Source organism: Vicugna pacos, unplaced genomic scaffold, assembly GCF_048564905.1.
Source record: "Vicugna pacos unplaced genomic scaffold, VicPac4 scaffold_14, whole genome shotgun sequence".
NCBI classification, from domain to species: Eukaryota; Metazoa; Chordata; class Mammalia; order Artiodactyla; family Camelidae; genus Vicugna; species Vicugna pacos.
In genome coordinates, this window is record NW_027328735.1 from 4,306,560 (window position 1) to 4,320,446 (window position 13,887).

Consider the following 13,887-nt stretch of genomic DNA (forward strand, 5'->3'; position numbering starts at 1 on the left):
TGAGAAGGGCTGTCATCAAAATGTCTCAAATAATAAAGACTGTGGAGGTTGTAGAGAAAAAGGGACTCTCCAACGCTCTTGGTGGGTATGAAAATTGGTGCAATAACTTTGGTAACAGTATGGAAGCTCCTTTAAATAATAAAATTAGACCTATCATATGACCCAGAAATCCCAGTCCTGGGCATATAAAACATAAAACCTGAAAACAAAGAATCCTAGGGTAAAACATAAGAAGTACACTTGACTTAATTTGATACTTTATATGTCTCCTCTGGCAAGGGAAGCAGAAGCAAAAGTAACAAAATATGATTAGATCATTCTAAACAGATTTACACTGAAGAGGAAATGATCAATAAAACGAAAATTCAACCAAAACAATGGGAGAATATATTTTCAAGTGATATTTTCCAATCAACTGTTAATATTCAAAATATATGGCAAACACATACACCACAACAACAAAAAAGACCAAACAATCCAATTTAAAAAAATGTCCATAGGAACTGAATAGATAGATCTGAATCAATTTTCTGAAGAAAACATACAGTTGGCAAAATGACACATGAAAATATGTTCAGAGTTATAAATTTTTAGGAAAGTCATAAACCAAAAATGAGACAAGACCTCACACTTCTCAGAAGGCTCTCATCAAAAAGTAAAGAAATAGATGTTGGAAAGATTGTGGAGAAAAAGAATAACCGAGGACACTGTGTATGCAAAGAATGCAAAGTATTAATTCCATTGCATATAAACATCAAATTTTCTTCATCTAGTTTTTTTCAAGGGATGTTGGGTTTGTAGGCCCCTGTCTGAAGGCTGTAGAGATTAAGCCCATCGGCTGAACTGATAAACAAGCTGTGAGGAATGTCACATATTCAGGCTGGATAAGAAATGGCCTACTCAATGTATCCAGTATAGATGGCTGGATACCCAATGATGGGTAAGTTCCTCAGAGGAGGACAAACTACGGCAGGCACAGCCGCCGGCTGGATAAGAGATGGCCTGCTTAATGAAGTTCCGTGATGAACTTGAAAACAATCCTTGATCATTTAACATCCTGTGCTTTCTGCAGGAGCATCAGGACATAAATAGCTTAAGATTATTAACACTGTTATAACTTAGATGATATATGAGGTATTGTGCATGTCCTATATAAACCCTTCTTCTAATAATCAATGAACAGAGAACTGCTTCGCTTCTCTCCACACAGTGTTTTTGTATATATGTTATCGTGCCACTGACAGGGTTAATTTAATTTGTTGGGAGTGTCTTAAAAGGATGTTGCATTATATACAATGCTCTTTCTGCACCTATTGAGATGATTATGTGAGTTTTGCTTTTCATTCTATTAGTGTGGCATGTCACCTTTATTGATTTGAATATTTTGAAGTCTCCTTAAACCCAGGGATAAATCCCTTTACTCATGTATGTGTATGATACATTAAATGTGTTGTTGAATTCATTTTGCTTGTGTTTTGTTGAGAATTTTGGCACATATTTTCATCAGGGATAATATTCTATATTTTGCATATAATGTCTTTTCTAGCATTGTATTGCAAATAAAGCTGGCACCATAAAATAAGTTTGGAAACTTTCAACCCCTTCAAATTCTTGGAAGATTTGGGGAAGACTTGGTGAAAAATTGTCTTCAAATTTATGACAGAATTCACCAGTAAAGTCATCTAGTATATATTTTCTTGTTTGGGAGGTTTGGATTTCTGATTTACTCATACACACTTTTGCTCTATTTAAATTTCTAATTTTTTCTTGATTCAGTATTGGAAGACATATGATTCTGGGAATTTGTCTTTTGTTCTAGGTCATTCAAATTGTTGGCTAGTGGTAATTTCTTATGATGCTCTGTATCTCTACACATCTACAATATCTTCTCTTTTATTTCTAATTTAATTTCAATCTTTATTTTCTTAGCCAACCTAAATGTTTGTCCAATTTATGTTTAAAAGAAACAGACTTATGTATATTTTATATCTTTTCAATTATTTCTCTTGTTATTTCCCTTACTCTGATTCATTCAATTTTCTCATTATTCTTTCTGTTTTCTCCTAGATTCTTGATGTGTAAAGATAAGTAGTGTGAATATTTGTATTTCTTTTATTATTAAATATTATTTATATAGTTATTATTTATTCATTTACTTACATAATCATTTACTTATTTACTTATTTATTCATTTATTTATCAATGAAGTACTACCATTTACAATGTGTCAATCTATGGTTTATAGCAGAATGTCCAAATTCATGCATATGTTTTTGTGCCTATTAAAATAAACTTCATGATATTTACATACAGCCCTGTGTCATACAAAAGGCATTTTGAAAAAATCTATTGTTATATATAGTTGATAACATATATAACTCTACAGCTCCCAAATACATCGTCTCTTAGCCCCTTTCTTCAGTAACCATGAGATTATTAAGTAGGTCTGCAAGTTTGTTTCACTTTTGTAAATGGAATCATAGTGTTCTCATCCAAAATTTTTTTAATGTTCTACATATGTGATGTCATGTATTATTTTTCTTTCTCTTTCTGGCTCACTTCAATTAGAATGACACTATTTGGGACATCCATTTTGCTGCATTTGTCATTGTTTTATCATTTTTTATGGCAGAATAGAATTCCATTGTGTAAATATGGCATAAATTCTGCATATTGTCATCTCTTGATGGACAATTAGTGTGCTTCCATGTCGTGGCTCTTGTCTATAGCACTGCTAAGAATATTGGGGTGCAGGTGTCTTTTTGAATTAGGGTTCTCTTTGATATATACCCAGATGTGGGATTGCTGGATCATATGTTAAGTCTAGTTTTATTCTTTTGAGGAATCACCGTCCTGTTTTCCACAAAGACTGCAACAAACTCTATTCCTACCAACAGTGTAGGAGTGGTCACTTTCTCTACAGCTTCCCCAGCATTTATTGTTTGTGGAGTTTTGAATGATGGCCATTGTGACTATTGTGAGTTGATACTTCATTAAAGTTTTGAATTTCCCTTCTCTGATAAAGATAGTGAGCAATTGTTTTTTCATATTTCTATGTGGTATTTGTATGTCTCTAATGGAGATTTGCTTGCTTAGGGCTTTTGAAAATTTTCATATTGGGTTTCTTGGTTTTTTTTTATTATTATTAGGTTGTATGAACCCTTTATATTTTAGAAATTTAGCCTTTTTCAGTTGCATCACTTCTAAATATTTTCTTTAATCCTGTAGGTTGTCATTTTGACTTGTTTATGGTTCACTTTACTGTGCAAAAGCTTATAAGTTTAATTAGGTCCCATTTATTAAATTTGCTCTTACATCCATTACCTGGGTAGGCTGTTCTATAAGATAATTGCTGAGATTCATCTCAGAGTGTTTTGCGTATGTTTTCTTCTAGGAGATTTACTGTGTCTTGGCTTATGTTTAAGTCTTCAAGTCATTTTGAGTTTATACTTGTGTATGGAGTGAAGGAGTGTTCCAACTCCATTGCTCTGATGCTGCTATCCAGTTTTCCCAACACCAGTTGGTGAAGAGATGGAATTTTCTCTGTCATATTCTTGGCTACTCTGTCAAATATTAATTGAACATAGGCCTGTAGATTTACTCCTAGGCTCTCTATTCTGTTGCATTTGTCCATATGCCTGTTTCTGTACCAATATCATGTCGTTTTGATTATTGTAGCTCTGCAAAAGTGTATGGAGTCCAGGCGGGTTATTCCTCCAGCCTATTTCTTTGTCTTCAATATTGTTTTGGAAATTATGGATTTTTTTTTGATTATATATAAGTCATATAATCATTTGTTTCATTCCTAAAAAGAAATGTTTTGCATAATTTGATAGGAACTCCGATTAAGTCTGTGGATTGCCTTGGGCAGTATGGCCATTTATACAATAGTATTTCTTCAATTATTAGACCATTGGGTATCTTTTCAATTCTTCAAATCTTTCTTGATTACCTTAATCAATGTTTTCTTGTTTTCTATGTATAAGTCATTTGCTTCCTTGGTCAGAGTTTTGATTAAACATTTTATAGTTTTGGGTGAAGTTATAAAAGGGGATGTTTCTATGCTTTGTTTTCCTGTTGATTCAATGGTAGTGTAAAGAAATCTAAATGGTTTGTACATTACTCTGTCTACCTTTCCCATTTCCTTTTATTGCCTAAGTTATATTTTGTGAAGCTTTTACAATTTTCTATATATAGTGTCATGTCTGATTATCGTGACAATTTTACCTCTTCTTTCCCAGTCTGAATTTTTATTTCTTTTTCTTGCCTGATCGTTGTGGGTAAGAATTCCAAGACTATATTGAATTGAAAGTGTGAGAATGGGCATCCTTGTCTTGTCTCAGGTTTTTGTGGGAAGTTTTCCAGTTTTTCACCATTGAGTATTTTGCTGGCTATAAGTTTGTGGTAAATAGTTTTCATTATGTTGAAATATGGTCCCTCTATGCCCACTGTGATAAGAACTTTTATTACAAATAGGTGTTAAATTTTATCAAATGCTTTTTCTGCATCTACTGAGATGATCATATCGTTTTTGTCTTCTCTTTTTTTGATATGGTGTTTCATAATTTATTAATTGATTTGCATATGTTAAACCATCCTTGTGTTCCTGGGATGAACCCAACTTGTTCATGGTGAATGATTTTTTTTTAAATACTGTTGGATTCTGTTTGTTAATAATTTCTTAAGGACATTTACATCTATGTTTATCAATGATATTGGCCTATAGTATTCTTCTTGGGGTAGTGTCTTTGGTTTTCTTATCGGTTTGATTTTGACCTTATGGTGTGAGATTGGGAGTACTCCTCCATATCAATCTTTTGGAAGAATTTGAGTTGGAATTGTATGGATTTTTCCTTCTATGTTTGGTCAATTTCCTCAGTGAAGCTATTTGGGTCTGAATTTCGTTTGCAGAGATTTTTTATTTAATTGATAATTCTATTCCAGTTTTGGTGATCTGTCTATTCAAATGGTTAATCTCTTCTTGATGCAATATTGCTGGGATGAATGTTTCCAAAAACTTCTCCATTTCTTCCTGGTTATCCAGTTTGTTTCCATACAGTTGCTTATGGTATTCCCTTATGATGTATTGTAAATTTGTTGTACACTTTGTAGTTTCTCCATTTTCATTTCTTATATTATTTTTGTTCTCTCTCTTTTCTTGCTGGTGAGCCTGTCCAGAGATTTGTCTATTTTGTTTACTACTTCAAAAAAGAGTTTGATTGATTTTTTTTCTATTTTTTAACTTTATTTTATTCTTCCTCCCTTCATCTTTATTTTTTCCTTCTTTCTGCTGACTTTTGGTTTTGTTTGCTCTTCTTTTCTTGATTAGTTTACATAGAAAATTAGATTATTTATTACAAAATGTTCTTCTACTTTTAGGAGGGTCTTGTCACTCTGAACTTCCCTCTTAAGAGTGCTGTTACTGTATTCCATAGACTTTGTGTAGTGTTTTGTCATATTTCTCAAGATATTTTTTAATTTATTCTTTTATTTCGTCACCTACCCCCCTTGTTTTAGTACCATGTTTTTAATCTGGATGCTGTTATTTTCCTCCCTGGTTTTCCGTGATTGATTTCTAGTTTCATGCTATTATACTCAGAAAAGCTGCTTGAAATTATTATTATCTTCTTAAATTTGTTGAGGCTTCTTCAGTGCCTGAGTTCATAATCTTTCCTAGAAAATGTTCCATGTGCACAGGAAAAGAATGTATATTCTCTTTTGGGGAGAAGTACTGTTTTGAAAATGTCAACCATCTCTAATTATTTTATAATGACTTTTAGTATCTTTGTTCCCTTATTAATTTTCTGTGTGAAAGACCAGTCCAGTGGTGGTAATGGGAAGCTGTAGTCTCCTACTGTGATTGTGTTCCCAGGGATTTCTCTCTATTTATCTATTAGTATTTGCTTTTCTTTTAGGTGCTCCTATATTGAGTGCATATATCATAATGAGTATAATATCCTCACGTTGTATTACTTCTTTAATCATTATGTCATGTCCTTGTTTATCTTTCTCTATGGCCTTTCTTGTAAATTCTATTTTGTGTGAAGTCAGTACTGCTAGTCCTGCTTTCCTGTCAAGTGCATTTGCATGGAATATAATTTTCCATCTTCTGATTTTCAATTGATGTGTGTTCCTCTTACTAATGTGGGTCTCTTGTATGCTTCATAATGTAGGGTCTTGTTATATTATCCCATCTGACAATATATATCTTTTTATTGAAGCACTAAGTCCATTAACATTTGTGATAATTATTGATAGACTGGTGTTTATTTCCATTATGAACTTCATTTCCCAGGTGATTTGGTATTTCCTTTTTGTTAATTTTTTTTCTCCTTGTGGCTTGATAAGTTTTCTTTTACTATTTTGGTTTTTGTTTTCTTTGTGACTTCATTGTTAGTATTTGATTTATGGTTACATTGTTTTGTATTTATATTGACCAGTACTATATCTGTTTATTTTAGCTGAAAAGAACACAAACTCAAATCCATCCTACAGAGAACAGAAACAAGAAGAAAACTCCCTGTATTGTCCTGTTTCACTCTGTGACACTTAAAAATTTTAATGTCCTGTTTTACAACATAATATTTATTCTGTTGTAAGTCATTGAATCTATTGCCTTTCTAATTATGCCTTTCTCTTCTTTATAGTGTCCTGCTTCTATTTTATTTAGAGTAGATCTTTCATTATTTCTTTTTCTCTTGCTAAATTCTTTTAGTATTTGCTTGTGTGCAAGTTATTTATCTCTCCTTCAATTCTCAAAGATAGCCTTGCTTCATAAAGTATCTTAGAACCCAGTTTTATTTTATTGATGACTTTGAATATGTCTTGTCACTGCCTTCTGCCTGCTGTATTTGTGTAGGAAACTAGTTTACAAATTTTATATATATAATTATATATATTTATGTAAAGAGCACCTAGAAATGAAGTTAATATATAAGGTGAAAACCTATACATAAAAAACAGAAAACATTGATGAAGAAATTAAAATTTATCCAAAGAAATGAAAAGATCTCTTATGTTAACGATGTGAAACAATGTGGTTGAAACAACCATACTACCCAAAGGAATCTACATTTAGTGTGATTCATATCAAAATACCCATGAGAATTTTTCATTAAATAGATCAAATAATTTCAAAATTTATATATAATCACAAAGACCATAAGTTGACAAAATAATTTTGAATAAGAGTATTAAATTTAATGGTGTAAAGTTCTCTGATGTTAAACACTCCTACAAAGCTTTAGTAATTAAAACAACATGTTACTGGCTCAAAAACAGACACCAATCAAAAGAAGAGAATAGATCAACCAGATATAATTCCTCACACCTATGATCAGTTAACCCATGGTAAAGTAAGCAAGAGTACAAAATGAAGACATTCTCCTCAATAATTAGTGCTGGAGAGATTGAACATGTAAAAGATTGATTAGAATATTTCCTCACATTGTATACAATCCATGAGCAAAGAATATCATTCTATTTATTTTGTTTTCTTTTATTTCTTGCACCTGAAATTTATAGATCTATGTTAAGATCTTTTATTTCACATACCAAATGTATTCCTATATTATTCTATTTGATATAAGTTAACACACAATTGTTTTCCTAATTTCTCTTTCTGATAATGTGTTGTTACTATACAAAAATGCAATGAATATTTGTATATTGATTTTGTATTCTGCAAGTTTACTGAGTTTGTTGGTTATTTCTAACAGTCACTGGAGGTGTCTATGGAGTTTTCTATCTATGCATAATTATGTCATCTGTAAAAATTCACTGCTTTTTTACAAGTAGGATGACTTTTATATTTTTCTTGACTGATTGTTCTGGCTAGGACTTCTAGTAATGTAATTTAGGACTTGTGTAAGTGAGCTAGTTTTTCTTATTACTGGACCAGAGTAAAACATTCCTGTATGCTAATATTGAAATTGATGTTAGTCATGGTTTTTTCATATATGGCTTTTATTATGTTTAGTTACATTCTTTGTAGAGCAAATTTGTAAAGAATATTTTTATAAAATAGTTATGATCAGATCTGTCAATAATTTTCCTACATTTTTTGAGATTGTTATTTTTGAGTTCTTTGTTTTTTAAGGGATGATATCACATATATTGATTTGTGTATGTTAAATAATATTTATGTATCAGGACTAAACACAACTTAACTATAGTTTATAATACTTGTAATATGCCATGAATTCAGGTTGCTAATATTTATTTAGAATGGAATTTATAGATACTGAAGGAAAAATTTTCTTTGTAGCTTGAGTGTACATTTATTTATTTAAAAATTTTATCACTCATTTTGAATTTGGCTTCAGTTTAACGGAATTTATTACTAAATAAAAATATAAAGTTTTGTAGAACAGCATTTACTTCAGTTTACTGATACAGAACATAGCTATTATTTACAATTAGTGAACAAAACACTTGCCTTAAAATGCCGTATTATACTAACAATGCCAACTGTTCCAGAACTGAGAAATGTACTGCTACCTAAAATGAATTGCCTGGTCTTTTTCACCCCAAACCACATATACTGTTGTTTCTTTGTTTTTGATTGTTTATTTCTTTGCCCCTTAATGGAGGCACTGCTTATTGAACCAAGGATCTTGTGCATAAATGTATTTATCAACATCATTTTGGAACACATAACAGAACCCACAAGAGTATGGATAATAAACATGACAAAAAATTTATTTCTTCTAGCGACTGAAAAACCTCTGAGTGAAAGAATGGCAAACATAAACATTTGTAAATATACAATAATATGTTCTCTTTTGTAATTTTAAAGTAGAATATTAAATTACATTTTTTTTACTTATAGCAATGAAATGAAATTTAAAACAAAAATTCCCCCCTTTGGGATTTCTTAAATTTGATTGCTTATTTTAACCTAATTTTATTTCATAAATATTTACCATTTATTTACAAACATACCAAATAAACAGATATTTATTCTGCTAATATTTTGAATATAGAGTTATTTATTGTAAAGTACACAGATAAATACATACTTCCATTTCCAAATCAAATTATTTTTCACCTTAATTACAACTGATCATGAAAGTGTTATAAATTTTATGTAGAGGTTTTAAACAGTTTTCACTGTAAATTCCAAAATTTAAAATTATTTTATATATTTTCTGCATTATTTATACTCTGTTCCCCAATCTGGTGTAAATTTATGTACAAAAGGATGGATATTGGTTTTATTTCATAGACCCCAAAATTAAATTATTAAAAAGATTTTGTGTGGATAATATTTGCAGATCACACTATAAAAATAAACATCCTACATGTTTCATTTTAACTGGATAAATGAGAAGTAAACACTGACTGAACATTACACTTGAGTTGCTAGGAGACCAGTCGTTTTGTGATGTCACAGCTACTCAGGTTGAGAACCATTGTGATGGCCTAGCAGTTTATCTGTGCAGACCTACCAAAGCAGCATTTGAAGATGCAGTGCTCAAAATCATGCAGAATAAAAAGGTAGCTGTAGATAAAGTTACTTTAGATGGCATATTTTTCTTCAGAAATTCAAGTTGTGTCTCATAAAGATGGACCAATTGGTTCAGGAAACCCCGGTAGATCTCTATTGTGTAATCAAACATTCCTTGTGGACTTGGACTTGAAGACTATGATTGAAGAAAATGCTGTTCAGTATTTGTCTGAAAGATCCTTGATTAAAAGACCATGTTACATACATTGTGTCTCTGAACCAGATGAAGATAATGATTTTCGTTCTCTGTCATTTCCAAGAAAACTCTGGAAAAAAGGTGCGAGTGACAAACTTAAATCCATCTGGTGGGGTGATAATGGACCTTCCATAGTGATTGATGAAGATGTCTTTAAGAAGGAAGTTTTGGAAAGAAAGCCCCCTTTCAGAATATTTCAAATTGGAAGTATGAAAAGTTTAGTTAGACAGCTTAACCTTTATGGGTTTGGTAAAGTGCAGCAGAATTTTCAAAGATCTGCTTGTCTAGTTGACTTTCTGGCAAAAGAAAAAGAAGTCTCTGTTTTAAGAAAGGTATACAGAAATTTTAGATACCACTTGGTAACTTATATATAAAATTTTATTCTGTACATCATCCTATGGTAATATAAATGTTAAGATAGATTTTGAAAATTGTATTAAACTACTAAGGCTAAAATACTTTATTTTTTCTAAAAAATGAGGACAGTACCTTAAGAAGTCAAAATTATGAGAAACTTTGCTTGAAACTCTGAATCTTAACAGAAATCAAAATAAAGGTATTAATGCTGCTTTTAAAACGTGGCATAAACCATTACTGCAAATACTACCTTCTTAAATTTGATGACTATTCTATTTAAATGTGTAGTTTCCAAACAAGAAACTTAAAAATATCGTCAGCAATGTTCATATTTTGATGATATTATCTTTGCATTGTAAACGTGAAATCTGAGGATTTACAGGTTAGGCTAATTTTTGACTTGTATTTTGATTTAAAATATTACTAAAAATTTTCACCTTTGGTTGTAGCTGCAGTTCTATCATAATCCAAATTTTAAATGAGGCTGTCCCCAGATTTTACTTAGAGTAAATAGAAGAGTTGGGATTAAAAATGATTCTCTGGTATCTTCATTGGCTGAAGATTTCAAAAAGAAGCACTTTAAAGCAGGGGGTAATGTGGATAATCATAATTCTGGTTTTGTGGCTAACGCTAGTGGAGAAAGTGCTTTTTAACCTACTGCAAATTTTAACATGCCTCTAATAAGAAGGCCCTCTACCACCCAGATAATTGGTGATACAACTACCCTTATCAGAGGTGATTTTTCTCCTCCATCATCAAGGTCAGTTAGACCAACAGAACAAATTGCAGTGGATCAACGTGCTATTTTAAATGAGTTGACCACTGTCCACTGGCACTATCAATGCAGCTAAACTGAAGCAAATGGCCGTGTTGTGAACTTCATTACAACTAAATATTCTACTTCTCTGTACAGCATATTGTCTCCCATACAGATCAATTATTTTGGACTGATGGTGGAGCCTTATACTTTTCCAAATAGATATCACAACATATCTGCCAATGAAGGTCGTTTTTATAAACTTCAACCTGGGAGCAACCCACGGATTCTAGTGCCAGTGATAGCTGATACATCAGCTACCTCTCTTTCAAGGCCAACTCATCAGCCATCTTCAGTTTATGAACGTCATCCTAATTACAACTGATCTACCACAGGATTACCATATTATACAGGTAACAAAGATTAAAATGATGTTGAAAAATGTCGACAAATATCTGCCAATTTCTTGTTTGAACGATAAACATAGATGTGTAGCTGTATTTTCCTTTTATTTTTTAATAGAATTAAGAGTTAAATGGGGAGTAAGTTACCATTTAAAAAAAAAGAGATATTTGATATGATCATTTGATGAAACAATATGGGAGTAAATTTAAATAATTTCTTGTAAGGAAGAAGAGAAAATGGAAGAATTTGGAATAAGACTAAAACATGGAGAGTGGGAAAAGTACTAAATGGTTTCTGGTTCATACTGGAAAGTATTAAAAGTGTTAAGTTAGGATAGGTTGGAACAGTAGATAAATGCAGGTATCGGCCCAGGGATCATGGTCTCTATTATGTCATCCCTGGAATCATAAAGGTCACATGATGTAGTCTCAGATGGCACATTCAGCACGTGGTAGAATTTAAGAAGTAATTTTATCAATGGTCTTCTTTGCGCTGTTCTCAAAGCAATCGAATGGGTGCTTTCATTCCCTGCCCTCAAGATTCTACACTATATTTTCTAGTCAATAATTTATATTGCTTTTCTGTTCCAGCCAAAGGCCAGCTTACATCCTCAGGGTGGCACTTAATGCTTTTCCAACTCTAAGCCCACAAACTCAACTTAGTTTAGTCAGTTCTTTATAAATTGGCATCTGACTACCTTGGCATATCTTAATGTTTCACTGTATCTGGAGATACATCCAGGCAAATGCTTGTCAACTATTTTAGCTCCAGCCTCACCACTTTTGCTCCAGCTCATCCTTGGAAGTTGTGTGTCCTCCTTTTACCTACTTACACTTTTCCAGTCTCAGCACAGAAACCACCTCCTCCAGATGTTTTCTGTCTATCCCACTTTCCTTGTCTAACTTGTATACCAGCAAAGTAAGCACAGCACATGCCAAAGGATGAATTTTACTATTTAGTGAACGAAAAATACATGTTGACTTTAAGCAAAATCTACTTTCCTGAAACAACAAAACTCTCATGGTTTTCAAAATATTTCGTTATGGTCTTTACTCTTCACCACAAACTAGTTCTTTTCATAGTCCAAGGACTAGTAACTCAAGAGAGTAAGTGGAAGTAGGTACAGGAGAAAAAGTATTATTTTCTTTTTAATTCATGCCTCCAGAGGCCTAAAGCATTCCATTCCCATTTGCTGGAATTTTTCCTGTCTCTTCATCACCCACCCACCCCAAAATAGCTGATTCTCTTCCCCTTACCAATAACTATACTGACTTCTAATTAATTTACTTCTTAGAATCAGAAATTTACACAGAAGAGACAGTGCCATTGCAAATATTTAATGTATGTTTATACACCCCACATAAATTGTGCCCCTTCTAACTTTCACACAGGAAGCATCTTAGAGGTACTAGCCCGTTGGTTGGAGTGGTCATATTCAGTAACCCAATTGCAATCTAAAATGTGTGGAGTAGGAGGAAGTGAGGGTAGTGGAATTAAAGATTTATCTAACTGCAAGAACACCAAATTTCTGCAGATATTAGAAATATAAAATATTCATGGAAGACTCTGACTTTTTCCCATTATTTTAAAATTACAGGTGAAGCATTTTCAGAATGTGAAATGCCCTGAAATGCTGGAAAAATTGTAGGCAAGTTCAGGGAGCCTAAGGCTTCTGCTCATAATCATGCAGTCAGTGTCAGCTGATAAGACTGAAATGGCAAGATTCAGTCCTGAAAATGCGTCACCAGTTGTGAAGAAAGCCTTTGATAATCTGGAGAAAAGGCAAATGGGCCAGGGTAAGCTGTAGCAACATCCCACCAATATGAAATTTACCAAGAGAAGAAAATAGCCCACTTGCAGCAGGAGAACTTTGGACAGCAGTGGTTTTTTCCTACAACAGAAATTTCAAGCTTTTAAGTTTGTGAGCTCAACTCTGATGGTGGCTATGTTTTTGCTTACATTAGCAGTCTGGGGTTCAGATGGGCTGGTTCAGCAGCTAGTTTCCAGCTCTCTTATCAGACAGTGGTTCTTACCACGATCATATTAGCAAGGTTCTATAATGAAAAGTGAAAAGCTACAGTTTACTTTCAAAATTAGAAATCCTAAATAAGAATATTGTTTATTTGTCCATCTGTAGTATTCTACCTTGCAAAAGCTAGACTATTGGCAAAAATAGAAAAGTAGTCTGGTGTTTGAAAACTATTATCTGAGACCTGCCCACTGAATTCTTCCCACTAAGTACAACAAATATGTCTACCATTGTGTGTGTGTGTGTGTGAAAATGGATTGTTAAGCAGCAACTGTTTGTCTTATTTGAGTCATCAGTGAATTATTCCTCTGCATCTAGCAGAATCTCTGTGAGTTAAGAGTTTCATTGAGCCACCAGATTTCCTTCCAATCAGGGATAGGTAGTTTTTATTTCTCCCAGTATACTAATTGTTACCTGTTCATTGAATCCCAAGCTGATATTAGGGCCATTATAATGAACCCTTGAATTGGACTGAGGTACATACATTTTCCTGTCCCCAGAGCCCAGCACAGGACTGTGTCTCCTTTTTAATTTAAGCTTATGTCTAATTTTTTTTGTCTTATTCTCATTGTTGACACAATTTATTATGGCTTTGAACAGCCGTTGTCTTATTTATAGCAACTGAGCCACTGACT

At 32.6% G+C, this 13,887-nt stretch overlaps 1 long non-coding RNA gene across 1 annotated transcript in view; it reads left to right on the plus strand.

The window, feature by feature from the left end:
* The first annotated feature begins 9,537 nt into the window (after positions 1–9,537).
* The window catches only part of LOC140692619 (uncharacterized), a 36,491-nt gene continuing 32,141 nt past the window's right edge, over positions 9,538–13,887 (plus strand). Inside the window, exons 1-2 of the long non-coding RNA XR_012068175.1 lie at positions 9,538–9,785; positions 11,041–11,231. This is a non-coding gene — a long non-coding RNA (uncharacterized lncRNA). The remainder of the gene's footprint in view (positions 9,786–11,040; positions 11,232–13,887) is intronic.